This window comes from Aedes albopictus, chromosome 3 (genome assembly GCF_035046485.1).
Source record: "Aedes albopictus strain Foshan chromosome 3, AalbF5, whole genome shotgun sequence".
Lineage (NCBI taxonomy): Eukaryota > Metazoa > Arthropoda > Insecta > Diptera > Culicidae > Aedes > Aedes albopictus.
Window position 1 is genome coordinate 151534551 of NC_085138.1, and position 12812 is coordinate 151547362.

General features: G+C 41.3%; 1 long non-coding RNA gene across 1 annotated transcript; it reads right to left on the reverse strand.

Moving 5' to 3' along the window:
• Positions 1 to 889: 889 nt before the first annotated feature.
• Positions 890 to 7547, reverse strand: LOC134291349 (uncharacterized). The gene is made up of 2 exons (XR_009999041.1): positions 3538 to 7547; positions 890 to 3480 (listed from the first exon to the last, which is right to left on the reverse strand). It is a non-coding gene; the product is annotated as an uncharacterized LOC134291349 (long non-coding RNA).
• Positions 7548 to 12812: the final 5265 nt, after the last annotated feature.

A 12812-nucleotide genomic window follows, 5' to 3' on the forward strand; every position in this document is an offset into this window, starting at 1 on the left:
TTTTCTGATAATTTGACCAGAGTTTTCATTAAAAGAAAAACATCGATTCGGCAGGAGTGCCACTAAAAAGATGATTTAGGATTTTCTTTTTTTTCATTATGGAAAGTTGAATAAATAGACATTCTTAGCAAACTTCCCAAAAACATCTTTCAGATCTACCAAAAAAAACCTCTAATCAGTGTTTTAGAAATTTTGCAATTTATTTCTCAAGGGTGTTTTAAAGGATTTGTAGATTTACCAAAAAATAAAAAAAAACTTATCACGGCAAATTGTTGAAGAATTCCTTTGGAAATGCGTCTCATATTTTCTCTTAATTTTAGAATCTATCGGGCGCTAATTTGTCTAGGAAAGGCTTAGAAAACTGCAGCTTTACCTGCTCAACTTTTTGACAAAAAATTCTTTAAAAAATAGACCAACAACGGTTCTAACAACTTATTCTGATATTCAATCAAAACTTCAATAAAAAACTACGCAAGAATTTTTTTTTCGAAACTCATTTCTTTCAGAAAAGTTTTCTTTCAAGGATGCGCAAAATGTTTTTCGAAAAAAATATAAAAAAATAAAAATACATAAAAAAAAAATAAAAAAAAAATATCCCACCAATTGAATAAATGGAGATTTCATTAAGGAAAGCTATTTATTAGAATTCAGAATCCCACAGAGATTGGCGAAAAAATGCAAGAAAATGGATTTCAATCGCAACTAAAATTGAATCAAGATTTCAATTAACTTCAATGAAACTTTTAAACGGTTATTTTGTAGATAGGAATAATTGTGTTCCTAAAATTGAAGAACAAATTGACATTGATTGGTTGACCTTGTGGGAAAATTTAAATCAAAGTTTTATATCTTTGGGTGATCGGTCGAAACTGTTCTGCTTTGCAAACAATTTGATAGCTACAGGACAAAAGCTAGCTGCTTACAATGTTCGAAGAACTGCATGTTTTTGTGATAGTTGTGGAGATGTTGATGATGTGTATCATAGACTTAAAGTTTGTCCAAATGCCAAAACGTTGTGGCAGTGGTGTAGTCAGGTGATTCGGGCACGAGTGGGAGTAAAAGTAAATGATATGAAAGAGCTTCTTTCACGAAAGTTATGATTGAGTGCACAAAAACAGAAGGCTGCATTCTGGTTGGCGGTTCGAGTGATTTCTTTCAATTTGGCGGGACCAGTGCCCAGTTTGTTCATTTTAAAGACACAGTTGAGGGAACATAGGTGGAATAATCGGCGACCGCTGATTAACGGCGGAAATCTTTGTTTACCAGTTCGGACGCAATCTGAATATTTGTTAACCAGAATTAGGATATTTAGAATTTAATGTATGAATATTTATAAATTAAGTATGAACTAAGAGACGAACCAGCTCATGGCTGAAAGTCTCAAAAAAGAAATAAAAAAAAGCATGAATTATATTTAAATTTATTATATCAATAAAAAAAATTAAAAAAAAATGATTTTTTTTTATAATCTCAGGTTGCCCAGGCTTTTCTATGTGGCTAACACCTTGGACGCTGTCCTTAAACCACTTAGACTCATTTTTGGTCATCTCCTTCTCTCAGACTTTCGACCACACAAAATTTTGAAAATTTATATCGAACGTAGACTTTGACCAGACATCTTTCCATGGTTAGTTAGCTTTCTTCTGTGAATAGCTTGCTTCCTGAATAAAATGCTGAAGAAATGTTCGTGATACTGTAAGAATCCGCAGCGTTAGGCATTGGTGAGCTCGTTCCATGTTTTGATTTATTGTGAAGATGGTTGAGAAATTATGGTAACTCGTACACTTGCTATCTGTTCGAGTGTATGAGAAATTTTTGAGCCACTTCTGGCCACTGTTCATGCTGGTGCCAGTATTAATTATACTATTTCAACTGCTCTATGGTTGCAGTCCCTTGGTTCATATTTACTGAGGCCCGATTTTTATTTTTTTTTTAACATGCCCTCCAATCGTGATTCCTTGTTTCGAGAGAATAGCCGCGGGTATCAAGCTCCAGGCCGAATCGAGTTCAACTTTCGGCTGTTTAATTGTTTTTTCGTCTTACAGTATAGCTGTGTGTGATCCGATAAGGGGCCGCGATAATTAAACCGAAAATAAATCCCAAATATTGCCGGGAATCGATTCCTCGTGTTTGCTGCGAGCGTCTTCTTCTCTTCGATCGTCGAAACATTGTGTCTCGCAGCGGTCGCCGCCGCTGCCGCCGGCAGCTTTATCTCCCTTTTTTCGTGCTGGATTATTGTTCTTGTTTTGTTTTATGAGAACAACAAATGAAATCATACTGATAAGACTACCACGCGGGTAGTGGTGGACGAATTGAGCAAGCGCGTAAGCGCGCTCTGTCTAGTCTATAGGTACAATCCACTTGCTTAACCGGGCAACAGTAAATCTCCGAGAACCCGTTACTGCTGCACCAGCCAGCGATGCCACCATGAGGGAATCGATCGCGTTCCGTTCACTGCGCATTTTGCTAGATCCCGGTGCGCCCAACGCCGATGCACAATCATATCTATGCTAATCGCAGCTCATATATCACGAACATAATTATTCGCTTTACAGAACCTGCTAGTACTCATGGCAATTTATGGCAGGCATGTGCGAATTGCACCTTCTCTGGGTTGCTGGAGGTGACGAGTCGGTAGCATGCCTGGGTGGTTATCTACTTGAAACTCTAAGAATGCAAGAGTAAACAACCTAGTGTTATGGCATGGCATAAAGAAAGGTGCATGATAATGATAACTGTTAGCCAAAGGTCCCTCAAGTAGTTTGGCGATGAAGAGCTCCAAGAATAGCGTTAGAAGTTATTAACCGGAACTGACTTCGGAATACCTACGAATGCTCAAGATAAAACATTTTAGATCACTTTTGAAAAACCATGTGATAACGAAACGAGATATTTCATTCGAGAGAATGAGAAGAAAAAACATTACGCAGAGCGGCAAGGCTGAAAAATAGGTCGTCGAAATTTTGAGATGAGAGCGGTAATTTCCATTTACTTTCAAGTTGTATTCCGGAGATTTTGGCAGGCAATTCTGCAGTCTTTTGATACAATTTGAAAGTGTTGAGATATTGGTTTGTTTCCTTGAAATGGCGAAGAGCTTCCAGAACACACCACATATCGAACTTGGCGGAAGCATCTTTTAAAAGTTCTTAAGCTCACTTTACTCAACAAACATTGTAGCCGACAATGAATGATACAGAAATTTTTCGTACACTGGAATTTCTTGGCCATCTTTACAAATAAATTTAAAAAAAACATGGAACGAGCTCACCAATGCCCAACTATGAAGATTCTTACAGTATCGCGGAAAACTTGTAGATTTCGTCGGATGATTATTCAGGAAGCAAGCTAAATCCATATGGAAGCTGACTAGCAATGATATGGATGTCTGACCAAAGTTTACGGTCCACACAAATTTTCAAAATTTTATGGACGATGATCTACGAGAGGGAAAGGGGAGGGTTTAGATGACCAAAAATGAGTCTACATAGTTTATGAACAGCGCCCAAAGTGTTTACTACATGTGAAAGCAAGAGCAACCAAGGATTATAAAAGAATTTCAATTGATGGGGTATTTTTATTTTAACTTTTTGAAAATCATACTGCGCAAGGAACAAATGTCTTCTGTAAGAAATGAATTTCGGAAAACAATTCTGGTGGATGTTCTTAAGACTATTAGGACTGTCCCAGACTCGCCAAATTTTCGACTTTCGTCAATCTGATGCCTAAACAGTGTTCAGTTGGTTGAAACATATTATAATCAGCTTTTCATTCACACAAACAGGGATGGCATGCTCCTCAGTTTGAGTGCAAGTGTGTGCGGTTTTAATATGAAAATGAGCTGCACTGTGCACATTTTCAGTGCGGAATGCCATCCCTGCACACAAAATAAATGAAAATTGAATGGCTGCAGCGCAAGATATTTCAGATTTTGTAAATTCCATTTCTCCAAAACTGTAGAACTCGATTTCCAGGTAAAACTGATCTTTAAAAAAATAGTTAGCATTGTTTCGAAATCAGAAGGTTCACGACTTAAATTTTATATTGAAAACTAGTATTATTTGTACAAATGACCTTTTATCTTTTTTTAACTTTTGAAAGTATCTGATGCTGAAGTTTTTTTTCGAAAATATTGTTATTTAGTGATAGAAGAGTTAATGGTAAGGTTGCTCATAACGGTATCGTTTTAAACTTTGCATCCGTTAATTAAACAGACTTGAAGTAGTTATTGTTGATATTAACACATATATTCCCGGACAGTTTTACGCAGGGGTTTAAAGAGACATTTTTTGTGATTTATTTGAAGAAATGGACAAGTAACTCCCAACGAGAATATTTCAAATATTTCCTGGGGAAATCCGTAAAAAAATTGTAGAAGAATCGAAATTAAACGTTCTTCGATCACGCCTAAAATTATTATTTGAAGGGCTTTCTTTGCCTTTTCTGCATCAGTAGCGATTCTCTAGTCTTTAAATTTTGTAAGTTTTGCGACAATGGTGATTACCGTTAGCCAGAGATTTAACTGTGAAATTTCATCGGTATTTGACAAAGAATTCATCCAAAAGTATCAACAACAGTTTTTCTTAAGCATACCATAAAAACAATAACCATAATTTAATTGAAAACATGCCACAAAATAAAAAAAAGATGAAAAATGAAAAAAATGAAAAAAAAAAAACAATAAAAAAAGTGATAAAAAATCACGGAGATTCCTACAAGAATTCTTTCAAGATTATCATGGAAGGATTCATTAGTAAATGCACTAGTAATTAGAATACAAATTTATCAAGCAATTCTGTTCATTCCGGAAACAAGGGACCTTCTGTATTTTCTGCAGTTTTGTTCTCCATGTCATGAGAGTTTTTTGAAACCTGTTGAACTCCTTCCTAACCAAGCTGAATTATATCACCAAGTTGCAGGAAATTTGGTCGAAAAAAAAACCTCATGACGAAGTGAACAAACCTGCCAATAATACCCAATGTCACCCTATGTTCCGACAGGAAAAAAAATAAAAATCACAGGGATTCTTTCAAACAATCTATGAAAGTTTTCCTGGAAGATATCTAAATGTTCAATAGAAAAGGCAACAGAATGTAAAATACGATTTTAACCGCTGTTGAGTTTAATCTGGAAATACTCTCCAAGGTTGAAAAATAGAAAAAAAAAATACTAAGATTTCTACAAGGACCCTTTCAGATTTTTCCTGGAAGGAATTTAAATGTTCAGAAAATGCACCAGAACTTAAGATACAACTTACTATCACCATTAGCGGAGCCAGATTTTTCTTTTTTCTTTCTCACACTCCAAAACATACAAGAGAAAGCTTGCCTCCTCTTTCATCTCGCTCTTTCTCTTGCATGTTTAGGAGAGTGAGTAAGAAAAAGGAAAAAGCTGGCTCCGCCAATGACTATCACGATTCCATAGGAAGTTAATCTAGTGAAAACAATGAGCGAGGTTCTTTTACATGATTATTTCAGGAATAATTGAACAACATTTAAAAAAGTATCAAAATTATAGAAAAATAAAAAAATAAAATTAAAAAAAACGATAAGCAATCACAGAGATTTATACAAATACTCTTTTAAGGTAATACTGAAAGGAATTCAATAGCAACAGCATCATAAATTAAGATACAAATTCCTTCCACGATCCTGTTTATTCCGGAAATACGTCTCGATAAAAAAAGCATAAAAATCATGGAGATTCCTTCAAGCAACCTTTGACAATTTTCCTAGAAGAAATTTTAATGTTCAATAGAAAAAGCAGCAGAACTGAGGTTCGAATTCCTTCCCAATTCTGTTTATTTCGGAAATACTTTAACGTTAAGAAAAATATATGAAAAATTTCCAAAAGTTTAAATGTTTGAAAGTTGAATGCTCAGAAAATTCACCAGAAACCAATAAGATACTAGTTTCTTTAACGATTCCGTTGGAAGTTTATCTAATGATTATAAAAAGTGCGAGTCCTAAACATGATTATTTTAGGAATTCCCTCAGAAATTCCGACAAGGAACTCAGCCAAGGATCTAACAGAGACATATGGGGCGAACCTTATAAAAAGTTTCTATATGATTACATCCAGAAGCAAAAAAATAAAAAAATAAAATAAAATCCAAGTTATCTATATACAAATGTTGGCAATGGTTGGGATTCACGAAATATTGAATGATGTTCGAAGCCTAACATTCATAATTTAATAAGTTATTTTGAGTGCTTTATTTTTAAGTTGTAGTTTGTAAAACGAGAATGAGATTCATACTGAACTCAGACTGAACATGGAATAATATGGTATTTAAAGTATGACTTCATGATAATACCATGTTTTTGGCTGGATAGATTTTTTTTCTTTAGATTGCAGTGTGAACATAGGAATTGGCGTCCAAATTCAGTCATATTCGCATAAATAGTGACCAAACTTTTGGAATTCGCAAAATCCGCGGCTCAGAAACCTTGAAAACTGCGACATCCACGTCAGCTGTAACAGTTCTGTAAATGTTATTGTCAGCTTCAGTGAATGGATTGTCGACAATCACACTGCCGGAACCTTTGAAAAGATACAATAAATAGGTTCACTGCTTGCTGGGAGCCGTAAGATGAACGAGCCTTGGAATGAAAAAGCTGTGTAGCTATGAAATGAAAATAACTATGCAATAAGTGCATCCAGGAAATCGCATAACCAATTCAACAATTTCTGCAACAGCTGATGATAATTTACGGTTGAGGTATTTCAGATTAAAAAACGGATGGCAATTTTGATGGCTCTAAAGGTTTTCCAAATATTTTTCGAAAAATCTGAAAAAAATGAAATTTTGGAAAAGTTGTTAGACGAATTTCATAATTCCTGAAGGAATATTTTGATCTTTCATTTGAATCAAGAATCCAGTACAACTTTTTAAACATTCTGGCAGACTTTAGATGAAATTTCCCATTGAATTCTCGAAAGAATTTGAGGGATTCGAGAAATAAGAGTGATAATTTCAAGGGCAATTCTTGAAGTTGATGCTAATGGAGTTCTGTGGGTGATTTCTTGTGTATTTTGTGGAAGGATCTCTTCAAGGACAGTATGTAGATTTTCAAATATGAACCTGATAAGATTCGCCTAGTAATACGTATCAGATTTCCGAATAACATACTTACAGTCTTTGAAAGTACCATTTACACAATCCCTAGACTTACTCCAATGTTGATTCTTTGTTAGATTCTTTTTTTTTTATAAATTTGCAAATCTTTTGTCTGGACCTCTGTAAAAAATATGTGTAAGTTTTTTTTTCATAATAAACAAATCAACGAGTTTCAGGATTTTTATTTTTATCCAAATTTGCAGGAAGTCTAGCAAAATTTATCACGGATTTTTTTTCGAAAATACACCTAGAAATACTAGTGTCGGTAGTATGCATTTTCTAGGTGTGAGGTTTCATATAGGGTCTGGGACCATTTGGGCAGGCGGACCTATTTCGGGCACTTGCTGCTATTACCTCAGTCAATTTCTAACTGATTGACTAGATTTTTGGACACGATGAGATACGTGCAGTATCTAATCATGATCAAAAATTCAACTCAATCGGATTGGAAAAGACTGAGTTATAGCAGCAAGTGCCCAAAATAGGTCCCCCTGCCCAAATGGTCCCAGACCCTACTGCTGTTTTAAAGATAAAAAAAATCAAAAAAATCAAAAATAGTATTTTTTTTCAATTCAATACTTTAAAAATATCGTCTTGCGATGGGGCTGTATGACCTAATAGTTTTTGTTGTGTTGTTGACTAACAATTACACCGAATAAAACTAGTTCGTTTATTGATAAAAAACGATGGACTTTGATGGTGTCGGTACAGTTTTAACATTGAATAGTATACCTTTTTCCATGTAGCAGCTAAATTGCGCTAGAGTTTAGTTACGAAAATCCTTTTAAAAAGCAGTCCGTTCAAGATAGCAGAACATTGCGCTTAGAGGTATGACGTTAGTTTGAAAATTGTGTAAATTTCTCTCAGGCTTTCTAAGACAAGGCAATGACTAGTAATTAATTAGCTTTATTGGAATATGTAGCAATGGCGAGAACTGATATGTGACTCACTTAATAACACACTATTTTCAATTTTGCTCAAGACGTTTCCTGATAATTTTCTTATATATTTGTCCAGCATAACAAACTTGCCAGTCGTCTCCGTACTCCTTCCTAGCACTGCACTGATTTGCATACCAATATATCATGCCACACTTTCTCATTTTCCACTTGCGACACAATCTGTTCCTCGGAAATCTTCACCATTCTGCTTCCAATCGACGAACCCCACTTGCTCATGAATATCTCACTGAAACCCATTCAAAATCCCGAAACCTTCCACATCCCTCTTCCCCTCCGAAATAAACAGCCAAATCTTCCGAAATAAAATCATAACAATTACGCACATGCCTCGTCTCGTCGCGATCGCCACCCATTTGACCTCCTTCCCAGCATCCTTCCTTCCTTGAACCCGACCGAACTCTCGAAACCGTATCTCACCCAGCCAGCGGCAGCAGCCCTCAAATCGGCAAAGAATGCACCGGATCCCTAAAGGGCACACAACCGCAAGGCGCAAGCACCACAAGAACAACGGAAAGAATAAAAAACCTGCCCAAAGTGCTGCGGCGGCTGCTGCACCGAATAACGTGAGCCCAGCACACATTCACTTACGGTGCTTGTACGAAATAAAAAAAAAAAAAGAAACTATAAGGAACGATCTCACCACTTCGTGGTGAGGGATTGAGGGAGGGTGGCAGCCCTTTGCGTCTCGAGCGTGCTCGCATGGGAGGTGGAGGCGGCGGCGGCAGGCAGAGATAAGATGCACCACACACTGTCCGACCGTTCGTTCGGTCCATCCGATGCGTCACACAATAGCAGTCAGCAACAATTCAACCGAAGTCCTCGTCGATCCCGGACGACCCCGGTCACACACGGCAAGCGAAAGCCAAAAGTCCGACCCCCACCCGAACCCGAACGGGGGTGAACGAGCGCGGAGAGAAAAATTACTTTTTTATGCTTATTTGTTTTGATTAATTGTGTCTCAAATCTGTGGGGACCGAGAGGAGTTTCCTTCGGAGTCCCGGTCTGCGCGGGACTTTTCCTCCCGGACGAGCCCCGGTTCGGGCCGTTTCACAATAATCATAATTTTATTAAGTCCACGTTTCGTCTTGGTTCCTGGAGGTAAACGTCGGCGGCAGCGACGGTGACGGTATGGGAATTTGGCACAAGTACAAGATAGCAATCTTCTTTGGGCCGGCCAGAGTCCCACGGTTTAATCCGAGGGGATAAGTCGGAGTCGTCTTTTGTGGACGAACGACGATGACGACGGTTCGCGTGTAGAACATATGTAAGTCTGGGGCCGGTTGCACGTTCGGCGGAATTTATGGCGGGGATTAACTTCGCAGAGGGGGAGGCTGGAGGTTTTATGGGCATCACTTACCTTCGCATGTGAACTGTCCGTAGTGTTTGCCGGAGCTTTTGTCACCGCAGACGACGCATTCGATGTTTTGATTTTTGAGGTCCTGCTGGCTTCCGTTCTGGGAGTTCATGCTCTGGGAGCCGGGGGTGGTGCTCTGCTGCAGAGAGAGGAACTCCTTCTTGTCCACGGAAGTGTGCTGGGAGACGGCGAGGCTGCCGGCGTTGTGCTGGGATCCGGCACCGGCGCCCGTCGCTGATGATATGAAATCTTTCTTGTCGATCGATGTGTTGGACTGCATCGAGGAGACGGTGGGTGGGGCGTTGCCACCGCCGAGGGTCGTAATGTCTTCACTGGTGCTGGACACGGGCAGGTGAGATCCAAGGCCGGTCGGATCTCGCCAGGCACCGTGCGGCGGCGGAGGTACCAAGGCCATCCCCCGGGGGAAGCCTAGCTCGAGAGCCCCTATCTCGGAACCCTGGCCGCGCGGATTGTAGAATCCGGTCGCCGTCGATGGCGACGGACACAGGACGCCTCCGCCGTACATGCTGAGCGAGTTGTGGGTTATAATATTGCTACCGGTTTTGGCCCCACAATCGGGGCCTACGCTATCGAGGAAAATTTTTCCTGCTTAAATCACCGAGGTTCGCTAGAAATCGACACCCGCGCTGTTTGCCAACTGTTCCGAAATTCACTCTCGATTCGCACAGAAAACTGAGAAAACAAAGACGCGAACCAATTCGAAAACAAACAAAATCAGAACCAGCAGCTTGGTCTTATCACAAACCCACAACAATCATATTTATTTCCACAAGCGGCGTTGTTTTCCAAATGCAATCATAAACAATTTCAGTATTCTACTCAGGTTTCTTCACGGAGTCTTCTCTCAGCTTCTCAATGTGATATCACTTCGCCGCCAATCACTGCCAAATCACGTGGCCGAAATGCCGTCGTTTGCTTCAACCACGAAACGTTTCGTGTCGTGAAATATTTCACCCAAATCACTCGCGATCGCCGCAATCCGCGCGACTGTCACTCTGAATGTCACGGTTCGTGTCACGTCCGATTACACACGGGTTCCGATAACGTTCAACGGTGAACAACGAAAATAGCGACGAACGAAAAATAAAAGCGAAATGCACCAAGGAGCATAGGTTTCGCAATAGGTCGCTGCTGATAAGCCGTCGCCGCAGGCCAGCCAGCGGAAGATTGCAGATGCGTCAGCCCGGTAGAAAGCTACACTCTCCTGCCTGCCGTCGCACGAATCTCTCACAGTCCACAGGAAAAATCACGGTCCACACAAAAAACCGAAGCGCACACAGACAGTACCGCGCACTGCTACTATTCAAAAGGCCTTCTTGTGCCTGACTGCCTAGAACAGTCAGTGCAAAAGGTACGCGACCCGACCCGACTCGACTCGACCTGTTTACCCCACTCTCACTCACACCCAAACGCCGAGCAGTGCAGCCTCATACTCACACGGCTAGCCCCGTCTCGCTCCGTCACCGGCACTGCTGACACTGCTGACATTCGGTGCAGCGAGCGTGAGCTGTGTATTGGCATGCTTGATGCTTCTGCGACCAAACCAAATCCCAGCAGGGCCCCGGGAGATCACACGGAAAAAGAGACAACAACCCGCCGCCGGAGGTGAACCGGAGCGAGCGAGAGCCACTATACACACATCTCATCATACATAACCATGCGGCAGAAGCAGCGCCAGGCCAGACAGTGAGCTGTTACTTCCAATTACACGAATGAGAGATGAAACGTGCGGCCACAGCAGCACATTCACATTCTCCCGACAACGTGCGACGAAAGAGCACGCGGATCAAGGGGGAGGAGAACAGTCAAACAGCCTCGGTCGAGGTTGTGCTCTCACACAACGAGCGCAAAAAATTTGCCCCAGCCCTCGTTCCCCTTCCCAAAAGAGCGCACTTTCGACTCGACCTCTGACAAACAGCTCAAACACACACACAACCATGCGTACGTCACAAGCCACGCCCTCCCATCATCCACCACGCTTCCACATTGGCTTCCACAGCCAACTGTTATACACTCACCGCAACCGAAACTGTTCGAAACCCACTGCACTCAACCGGTCGTCCCGTTCTCTCTCACATTCCCATCCTTCCATCTCCCTCTCCCGCAAAGGAGAAGTAATCGCTTTTACAACCTCCTTTCCCCACTCCAACACAACAAAATCAATCGCTCTCTGTGCTGCCATTCCTTCTGCGTGCCGCGCCGTAGTGTGGGGTGCCACCAGAAGCCACAGGGCAAAATCAGTTGCAGCTCAACGAGCATCCGTGCACCACACGGAGGTCTTGCCGGTCGGTCGGTCGGTCGGTCGACGAGAGGTGAAATTCCGTCAAATCGAATTATAATCGAGTCGTCACTCTTCTGCTTAGTGTGACCACCGAACGAACCGACCAGCCAGCAGCAGTAGCAAGGCCTCCGGTGAGTGCCGGACGACACGCGGGAGCTGAACTTGGGAGGCTCGTCCCCCCAACCCCACCCGTTGACGTTATCGATCCTTCTTCCTGTGTGGCTGTGAGCGAGTGTGTGTCTACCGGGGGATGACTGACAGTGATATGCTTTCGACTCCACCCTTCCGCGCACTCCTCAACTCCGGTTGCCAGCGGTCAACGGTCCGGAACGTCGAGTCGTTCAGATTAGGACAACCGTTAGTGGCGAATCCTTTCGTGACCGTTGAAAATCGTTGCTGTTTGTGAGGACACGGATGGAGCAACTGGAGGACGAGGAGACGAAATCTAGTTCAACTGACGTGATTCCGCGACGTTTGGCTCGCCGGGCAAGGCTTTTCCAGTCCAGAGGAGCGCGCGCGGTTCGGTTGAAAGTTTAGGAAGATTATCCTGCTGACCGGTCGAACTGGGAGCTCACGCTAGTCGTCAGCCATGGATGGGCCGGGCTCCCTGAATGTGTGTGTTTAGTGAGGCGATTTTTATCCTTTGTCTGTCATTGCACTCGCTCGGTCGTTTTGTGCCCCGGGGCGGCCGTTGGCTGTGCTTGGCGCGCTATGAATGATTTTTTTTTCCAGTCGGGGTTTCTGGTATTGTGTTCTGGTTTAATTGTTGGTTCAGTTGCGATTTTTTCCTGGTGTATGCGATGAATGCTTTGTTAAACTTGAAACCTTGTTTTGGAGGCGAGACGGAATTCTAGCTCGGACGGAAATCGATATTCATGCTTAAAGCGGAACAATCGTTGGCCAACGATTGAATCCTGATTAAAGTTTCTTATGGACATTGATAAAAGACGCAAGAAGGGTATTCTCCAACCTTGTATTTAATTATTAGTTTATTTATTTATTTATTTATTAGTTAATGTTTATAATCCCTGTCATGCATTAGGATCATTATGATTTGAACTGACTCACTGAGCTTAT